This window comes from Sinocyclocheilus anshuiensis, unplaced genomic scaffold, assembly GCF_001515605.1.
Source record: "Sinocyclocheilus anshuiensis isolate Anshui unplaced genomic scaffold, SAMN03320099.WGS_v1.1 scaffold2461, whole genome shotgun sequence".
Lineage (NCBI taxonomy): Eukaryota > Metazoa > Chordata > Actinopteri > Cypriniformes > Cyprinidae > Sinocyclocheilus > Sinocyclocheilus anshuiensis.
The window spans coordinates 56,583-66,049 of record NW_015552846.1 but is presented as its reverse complement, the minus strand read 5'-3'; positions in this window follow the sequence as shown (position 1 = coordinate 66,049).

The window sequence follows — 9,467 nt, the reverse complement described above, 5'->3', positions numbered from 1 at the left end:
ATGTTTGGGATGAAATAATTAGCTAACTGCATACTGTGCAGTATACTGTATACTGCCCAGTGCCCACTATTTAGAAAATGGCATATAATGCAACAATATAAATTTCAGACAGAACCCGTGTGAAAAGAAGTGTGCTTAATTGTTTTGTTACAATTGCTTTGTTACAAAAGATAGATAGATAGATAGATAGATAGATAGATAGATAGATTCTTAGCAGGACTCATCTCTGAAAGCATAACTCCTGTAGACTTTGCTCTGCAAAGTAAGTCATCTGCTCTGGGCAGGAATTCTTTTTCATCATGTAGATCAATGCTGCAGATTGCAGCTGGTTGCCATGGATATCGCTGCTGAATAGAGTTGAGTTTGAAAAGCAGCTCCGCTTTGCTCCACATGAACATGAGCTTTTTAGTCCCAGTGTTTAAGATGCACTCAAAGGATTTTCTTTCTCCATTTTAATTATTTATTTCTTTATTTAATGATTGATTGTACTAAAAAGGGACACTTTTGTTTCACATTTCCATGCTCTCACTGACCCTTAGAATTAATCTGGCTGTTTTAGCTTTGTACCTTTTGGACTTCTAAAGGACTTTTATTATGATTCATTAACCTCATCTTCACATGATGGCTTAAACTCTTTGCAATTCAACTTATTCACAGTTTATTAATTTTAGAAGCGATTTAGACATTTCTGTTAGGTACAGTTGTACTATTAATTGAGTGTGGCAGAACATAAAAAGCTTAATAACAGCAACAGTTCTGAAGGTGAAAAAAAAGGCACACAGGCAGGATTACAGAGGCATCCGATAAACACAACTCCTAGTCCTGGCCTAAACACACACACGCGCACCCTCCATCCTACTGACTTGCTGCTAGCCGATACCTCTGTCCGGTCAGGTGATCAACAATGCAAAGGTGTCTGAACTGTGCACTGGCTCTTCCTCACTGTCAGACACTGACACATGTGTGATCTCTGACATACAAACACATACACTAATGCACCCATAATGCACTCCAGGAATGTTATTTAAGCCACTACACCATTTTAACAGATTAGGGTGGTATCCACATATCCACATCCTTTACTGGAATTTAACCTGCACTCAGGATTGAACAGATGTATAGCTCAGGCCACGGTTAAAGCAGGTTTAATGCATAAAAACTAATACAAAGGGTCAATGAAAACACAAATCAGACTGTGGTGCGTCCTTGTGCAGCACAGAGCATGGCATGAAATTTAGACTAATGTGTACTGGATTACTGGCTTCTAAAAATAGACTGGGAGGAAGTACAATACACGCTGACATATGATGGAGTTCAGTCTGAGTGTACGTGTGTGTTTTATGCACTGCACTGGTTTCTTTGTCAGCCAGATGTTCGCTTTCTGCACAAGGCAGATATCAAAGAGTAGCTTTAATGACATTAATGACTGCAAGATTGACACTCCCTTTATAACCGAAACATTACATTTGGTCACACATGCTATAATGCAAGCATCAGCCTCTGTTCCCATTATTAAATACTAACTGGTTAAATACACAGAGGAGTGTATAGAGAAACAGAGAACATCCTTTCAGTAGGAGGAATAATCCTGATTGACTGCAACAGTATCATGTATTAATTCTAAATTTAGTAACAAAGCCTCATGTATGAATGGAGGCTATAGTCACGTGGTTGAATGCTTATGTTTGACCTTAACATATGTGGATTTGATGGTCTGTTGGGTTAGTACAGAGATGACAGGAAACAATGCAGAGAAAATGGGAAAATTGTGCAAGCCAGATTCAAACATGCACTGCCAACATGAGCACCATGTTTTTGTCTTTTTTATTTATTTATTTATTGTGTCTGCAATCTGCATATTTTTGTCCTTAATGTATTTATTGTCTTATAATTTTAAACCTGAGAAAATGTGATGCAACCATGCAACATATACAGAAAGAAAAGAAAAAATCAGAGAAAGTGGGAAAATGTTGCAGGCCAGATTCGAACTTGCATTGCCCAGGTAAGTATTTTTTGTCTTCAATGTATTTACTGTTTTATCATTTGACACCTGAGAAACTTTAATGCAGCAAAACACTGGAAACAATGCTGAGAAAATGGGAAAATTTTGCAACCCAGATTCAAACTCACACTGACCACATGTGCACCCTTTATTGTCTTCATATTTTTTGTCTTCAGTGTATTTATTTTATCAGTTGAAACACAAGATACAACCTTGTCACAAATACACGAAACAATTCAAAGAAAATTAGAAAACGTTGCAAGCAAGATTTGAACTTGCACTGCCCACTTGAGCACCATGATTTTGTTTGTTTGTTTGGTTGGTTGTTGTAATTTTTTTTTTTTCTTCAATGTAGTAATTGTTTTATTATTTGAAAACTGAGAAACGTTGATATAACCTTGGTAAAAACACATTAAAGAGTTCAGAGAAATTTGACAAATCTATCTCCCAATGAAAATCAATAGCTGCAGTGATTGTTCCACCAGGCATGTGTACAGCAGAGGATGAAGAAGATTGGACAAGAATAAAAAACTCTCAATGACAGACAGGAAAACGTACAAGAATTATTTAATCCACAATCATCTGAACGCTTTAACAATCTACACTGAACCTGATAACCTCTACTGACCAATCAAACAGACACTGTACACCTTCTCACCTCAGACTGGAAGTCACAACTATAAGGTTGAGCAGCAGAGTGTAACTGATCTGACGTCAGTGCCGCTTTATGTTGACCTTGTGTAGATGGTCAGACTGTGAGATGTCAGCACTGTTCTGGGGTCAGTGGGGATGGGCATTGACGTTAATGCAGCTAAGCTTTGTTATCCAATACGCCATTGCTCATGTTGGACACCATCAGTCTTCATAAACTATCTTCCGTTCTGCTCTGGCTGAAGCCTTCAGTAAATGAGTTTGATAATAAAGAGGAACATATATTGATCATCTAAAGATATATTGAATAAAAGCTTTAAAAGAAATGGTTTGCAGCAACAGCAGAGGGTTTTAAGACCCTTCTGATTTTTCTTTCAAGTCCTTGAAGTCCATTTCACTACTGGTATTATAGGCTATAAATTATACAAATACTCCTGGGTCTTCTGTAGATATGCGTGATATTTTTCCACAAACTGGTTATGCACAGCCGATTTCAACTAAATCAAAAAATAATAATAAAATAAACTTTAGAGTTCAGAAATATCATGGATTCTATTGCAACAAACAATAATGCTTTTAGCATTAGTAAATCTATGTGCTATAAGTACTATACTGAGGTTAAGATTAGGATGTAGGTCAGTGTTTGGAGATACTATTGACTACTGGAATACTATAGTCCAGAAGCATTTTAGAAATTCCTGGTTCCACCGTTCTGAAGTCAATTGTTTTTTGTTTTTTTTTAATGAGTTTTTAGTTTAATGCCTGAAATAAGGTCTGTAGTGGTGTGTTTAACTGACTGACCGTTTAAGAACTCAGTTCTACACGGAAGCTTTAACGGATGCTCCTTTTCTTTATTCTTTCTCTGTCTCATGCATGCACCTCACGCATGCGCACATTCTTAAAAGAACTCTCTGTAACATACTGAACATAACATTCCCCCGCCCCTCCCCAAAACTTGATGAACTTAATGAAACAAGTTTCAATGTGGTACTCAAACCATAAGATCGAAAAACATCTAAACCCCTATGCATGACAGTTTGTGATATAATCTTTCAGGTAGGTAGGACGAGCCCTTGTCTGAACCGGTCTACCTCCCAAAGTCGCCTGCTGGGACACTTCCTGGCCATCCTGGGTAACGGCAAGCAATGGCTGAGGAGAGTGAGGGCCAGCTGCTGGCAGGGGTGGTGGTGGGTCAGGTCCTGGCTGTTGTGAGGGCTCCCTAAGCTGGAAACCTTGAGGTGCCTGGTGTGACCATGGCCGTGCTGGTTCTGGTCGTGGGACCGGGGAACTTATTCCTTGTGCTGCTCCTACGTTGGGTTCTGTTGCCCATGGACCCTTCGTAGGGGATGTCGACACTTTCTGCAATCTACTAGTGTGCCAGCGTGAGCCATCGCTTAATAGAAATGTGGCAGATCGTAGCTGACGAACCACTTGGTGAGGTTCAGACCAAAACGATGCCATTTTGCTGCTACAGTGAGGTCTGCGGACTCGCACCCAGTCCAGTACCTTGATGTTAGTGTGCCTGACCTTGTGTCTCTTATCAAAGTTATCCTTCATTCACCCCTGGTTTGTAGTTACAGCCACTGTAGCTGCTGCTTGGGGGTCAGTTACTGTTGTTGCCGACAAGCCCTGTGCTCTGAGCCTGTCTTGGGGCAATTCCATCTCCTGACCGAGCATGAGCAGAGCAGGTGAAGCCTGAGTGGTGCTGTGCTGGCTAGCCCTGTAGTGCAACAAGGTCTAATTAAGTGCCTTTTGAAATGAGTACCCCTGAACCAGATGCGCCCAAATCCCATTCTTAAGGCTCTGATTAAACCTTTCAACCCCACCGTTCACCTGGGGATGTGCGGCACGGATATGCTTAATTCCCTTATTGCTGAGGAAGTTGTAGAATTCTGCAGAAATAAACTGGGGCCTGTTGTCAGTAGTTATGGCACGGGGTATGCCCCAATGAGCAAACAGACTGTCCAGTATCTGCGTGATAGTCTGTGATGTAACTGTTCCTGCCGGTACTACCTCAGGCCATTTGGAATGGAGATCGTAGATGACAACTAGAACGCGCTGATGAGGAGGAACTCCATGGCCATGAATTTCCCCACAGATGTCTAGCTGTTGGTACTCCCATGGACGTGAAGGCCATGGGACTGGCTGCAAAGGGGTTGGGGTCAGCTGTCCAGTCTTTCCACTGAGGAGACACGGTTCACAGTCCCTGACCAACCCCTCAATATCCTGGTCAATGCCCAGCCACCAGACCAGGTCCCGGCATCTTTGCTTAAATTTTACAATGCCCAAATGGCCCTCATGCCCCATTGACAGGACACGTGCACGCAGGCTGCTTGGCACTACTGTACAGAGACCCCTGGATACACATACGTCACCCCAACATGAGAGTTCATTCTGCACCTTCGCAAATGGCACTAACTCCTCAGGCACTCGCACTGGCCATCCTGAGCGTATATAGGTGCGGTGTGTTGTTAACATGTAGTCATGCTCAGATTCCTTCTGCAGCTCTTCCAAGGAGACAGCAGATTGTAAAGGTGCATGGAGCATCTGGATGAACTCTGGCTCATCGTTGCTTGGTGAAGCTGCTGGTGCGGGTGCGGTAATAGATTGAGAAAGGGGATCAGCAACCACATTGTCCCTCCCTGGCGTTAATTTCAGCTGGTAATCATACTGTCTCAGGCGCTCACCCCATCTGGGCAGGCACAGGGGTTTATGACCCGAGCCGGAAGCTGAAAGAAGTGTGGTCAACACCTGATGGTCTGTGCGGAGGGTGAAACGCTGCCCGTAAAGATAAAGGTGCCATCTCTCAGTGGCCCAGACACAAGCAAGGGCTTCATGTTCACAGACGGAGTAGCACTGCTCCGTGGGGGTCAGGGCCTTGGAAGCAAATGCTACCAGCCTTTCAACACCGTCTTGCACCTGTGACAGAACCGTGCCAAACCGCGCTTGTGTGGAGGCATCACAGGTGATGATAGTCGGACTGTCCGGGTCAAAGTGAGCTAGCATGGGTGGTGTGGTAAGCTGGGATTCCAGCATTGGACAGCCTCGGAGCATTCTGCAGTCCAGTTCCATGGCTCATCTTTCTTTAGTAATTGGCGGAGGGGCACTGTGGTTCGGGAGTACTGAGGAAGAAAACGAAGGTAGTAGGCTGTCATTCCTCCAGGAATAGGTAGTAGGTAGTAGGCTCCAACTCCAGGAATACCAGCCAAGATGGTGGTCATCACCTTTTGAAAGCAGCTGGGGGCGGAGCTCAAGCCAAATGGCATGTGTGTGCACTGATATACCCCAGTGTGTGTGATGAACGCTGTGAGGTTTCTGCTGGAAGGATGGAGTGCCACTTGCAAGTAACCTTGATGCAGGTCTAGCTTAGTAAAAACCATCGACCCATAGAAGTGGGTGGTCAGCTTCTCAGCCGTGGGTAAAGGGTACTTGTCGGGGGGGTATTCCAGGAAGCAAGGTTAACTTACCCTCACATATACCCTGAACTCTCGGCTGATTAACCCAAACCTTTGATTACTTGAGGAATGCTGGTTCCAAAAACGCATCCGGGAGTAAGTTCAGTCAACTCAGAGTATGTTCACGGTTAACACACAAGACATTCTCAACAGAGCGACGAATCAACGAGTCACTATGGAAACGGACGTGAAGAAAAAGTGTGCCATACTGCTTCTTTCTTCTTATTTCTTCAATGGCCATTTACATAGTGCATATCGCCACCTAAATGGTGGTTGTTCAATCATTTTTTCAAACTTTTCATTTCATCTTTAATCAATGAGAATAAGAATTATAATGTTTGTTTGATGCTGATTATATAATAAGACTTTTCATGATAAGTGCATTGATGATAAGTGCATTTTATTATACAAATACATTATAGAAAACGTCCTGTTGCAAAAGGGGAATAAAGTTTGAATGCAGATCCATGTGTGTGATGAAAATAAAATAAATATAATAAATATATCAGAATAAAATTAACCTTGCTATAATAGTCTTTTATAATTAATATATACCAATACAACTTAAATATTACTTTATATATTACTTATAATAGTTCTTATGGAGTCTCGCCAATAGGTCACAAATGCGCTGATAGCGCTGAAGTAAACTAACCCTGAAACAAAACCTACTCCAGAGCAGGTTATGTTCAGAGAGTAAGTTGCTATGGCTACTTACATACCCTGAAAGTCATCTCTTACCTACCCTCATGGGTATGTCACATAGCCTGCTTTCTGGAACAGAATTTAATTCTGTTAAATCATGGTCATGGCGAAACTAAGAGTACGTTTACATGACAACAATTGTACTAAAAACAGAAAAGTTTTTCCTTTGTGTTTTTGAAAGGTTTCACATGCAGAAGACAACGTTGTCAAAACAGTCTTCATTCACAAACAGTAGATCCACGAAAACGACTAAAACACTGTATTATGCATGTCAGGCCAGTAGTTGGCGATGTCACTTTGTAAATACCTATACATGTGCACATGACGTCACTGGTTTCCCAAATTCGTGAAATGATAATGGTATCGTTTTCAAAAACTTGCACATTGAAACCCATTTTCAAAGGTTTTCAGGCTCCCAAAATGCTGTTGTCTTGTAAATGAACTGCCAAATTGCATAAAAAGTTTTCTGTTTTTGGTTAAAAACAATCATTTGTCGTGTAATCACCCCCTAAGAACTACACTATTAAATCACAGTGAGTGCAAAATACCAATAAGATCAAATTTCAGGCGACCAGCTTTTATGATCTTTGCATTTTTATATTCTTCTCTCTCACTCCTCCTCTGTCCTCTCTGTGAGCATCATAGCCTGATCTGATGTTTGGGCACACGGGGGAAAGTTATGCTGAAACAGTGGCTGAATGTTCATGCCAACCATCTGCCCAGAGCTCCAGCCACTCCACCGATGGATTCATGCCCAGACAAACACAGGACCCCAGGAACACCAGTGCGTCTGTGGTGCCATCAGCCCTCAGCTCTGATTTTACTACAGATCCTATCTTGGGGTTTTAGCTCAGTGGATGGCTGTGGGCACAACTAGGCTCTCATGATTAATAAATAACAGTCTGCAGTGAACTCGCTTGCCAGATTCTTTTTTGGAATGACAGAATGATGTCTATTCTGAGCTGATACAGTCTGTCTCAAGTCTACATTTCTATACTGAGGCCAAAAAACACTAGGATTTTTTTTTTGCCAAATAAAACATTTAAAAAGATTCTCAAGATATGTTTGTGCTTAAGCTGAGCACTGCTTTAATGTTTGTAATGGCAGTGCTTTAAAGGGGATACATTTAGAGAGGGTTTTAGTCTGCCATACTTTAGTATGCAGTACTTTTAGCAAAATACTTCTATGAGTACCTTTAGCTAAAAATCTTCTATGAGTAATATACTTATTATTCCACTAGCCAGATTCCGGTTTATAATATATTTATCTGTAAATAAAATGTTTGATTAATATTTGATTAGTTTAATAAAATAATTACTAATAAAAATTACTCTGGGGTGAAAACCTTTGAACAGGATGATTTAAAAAATATATATATTATACACACACACACACACACACATATATATATATATATATATATATCAAATTTTATTTTTTTCTTTATCATTTTGTACTGCCATTCAGAAGCTACAGGAGATACGTACATGTTTCCCCGAAGGCAAGATACGTACAATTTACCCTGCTCTTCAAATTCAAAAGGTTTTCACTCCCTGGATCTTAATGCATCATGTTTCTTTCTTGAGCATCAGTGAATTAACATTTTGTAATAGTTGTGTATCAGTTGTCCTCAGAGTGAAAAGATGGATCTCAAAAATCAGTCACTGCTGGAAACTCAAATATGCAAAAGATGCCAGAAAACCAACGAATTTGCGGAACCTGAAGGATTTTTCTGAAGACCAGAAAAAAAGTGGTCCATCTACTGTATGTAACAACATACAGTATTAAGAATCAACTGTATGTAAACTTTGGAACAGGGTCATTTTTATAAATTCAGCTATTATTTTGTCTTGTGGACTACATGTAAACATATTTTATGTTAAATATCTCAGGGACAGTAACAAATAAAAAATACATGCATTTTGTATGATCCCTCTTATTTGCAGATTATGCAAGGTATAAGTTATACACACACCTATACATATATATATATATATATATATATATATACATACATATATATAAATACAAAAAAATAAAAATAATAATACAAAAATCTGCCCCAATGTGTTGAATTTTAGGGACATTTCTATTAATTTTAATAGCATTTTTGCCCCTAGCCCCCAGTACTTTCTAGATTAGCTACTGCTGCTAAACTAATTCCAATGTAGCTACTATATTTATTAGTATCCTTAGAGCTAAAAATCCAAAAATATGCCTCTTGCAATTTGTTTGATATACAGATGTGAAGTATATGTGACCCTGGACCACAAAGCAGAGTGTGGTATATGCTTAACTATCTAATTAGTTATATTCAAAAACGAACAAAATTACAAAATTACATTTTAAATACAAAAAAATAAAAATAATAATAAAAAAATCTGCCCCAATGTGTTGAATTTTAGGGACATTTCTATTCATTTTAATAGCATTACTTCAGAGTTATGTGCCCTCTAGAAGCTTGCGTTCTGCAAGTGAATGACGCATTATTATGCCTCAAAGTTATGCCAAAATTATGTCTCAAAGAGGCACAAAATCACTTTCACTGACTTCAACTGTTCCCTCCTGGTGGAATGACCTGCCAAATCAATCCGAGCAGCTGAGTCCTTAGCCATCTTCAAGAAACGACTAAAAACACATCTGTTCCACCTTTA